This window comes from Glycine max, chromosome 13 (genome assembly GCF_000004515.6).
Source record: "Glycine max cultivar Williams 82 chromosome 13, Glycine_max_v4.0, whole genome shotgun sequence".
Classification (NCBI taxonomy): Eukaryota; Viridiplantae; Streptophyta; class Magnoliopsida; order Fabales; family Fabaceae; genus Glycine; species Glycine max.
This window is the reverse complement of record NC_038249.2, coordinates 3,187,405-3,188,022: the sequence shown is the minus strand read 5'-3', so window position 1 is coordinate 3,188,022 and position 618 is coordinate 3,187,405.

Below are 618 nucleotides of genomic sequence, written 5' to 3'. Positions count from 1 at the left end.
CATCTAAATCCCTTACCGGGCTCATTGAGGGCAAGTCTGGTGCCAGCAGCCGCGGTAATTCCAGCTCCATAGCGTATATTAAGTTGTTGCAGTTAAAAGCTCGTAGTTGGACCTTGGTTGGGTCGATCGGTCCGCTCCGGTGTGCACCGGTCGGCTCGTCCCTTCTGCCGGCGATGCGCTCCTGTCCTAACTGGCCGGGTCGTGCCTCCGGTGCTGTTACTTGAAGAATTAGAGTGCTCAAGCAAGCCTACGCTCTGTATACATTAGCATGGGATACACCACAGGATTCTGATCCTATTGTGTTGGCCTTCGGGATCGAGTAATGATTAACAGGACAGTCGGGGCATTCGTATTCATAGTCAGAGGTGAAATCTTGGATTTATGAAAGACGAACAACTGCGAAAGCATTGCCAAGGATGTTTCATTAATCAAGAACGAAAGTTGGGGGCTCGAGACGATCAGATACCGTCCTAGTCTCAACCATAAACGATGCCGACCAGGGATCAGCGGATGTGCTTTTAGGACTCCGCTGGCACCTTATGAGAAATCAAGTCTTTGGGTTCCGGGGGGAGTATGGTCGCAAGGCGAAACTTAAGGATTGACGGAAGGGCACCACCA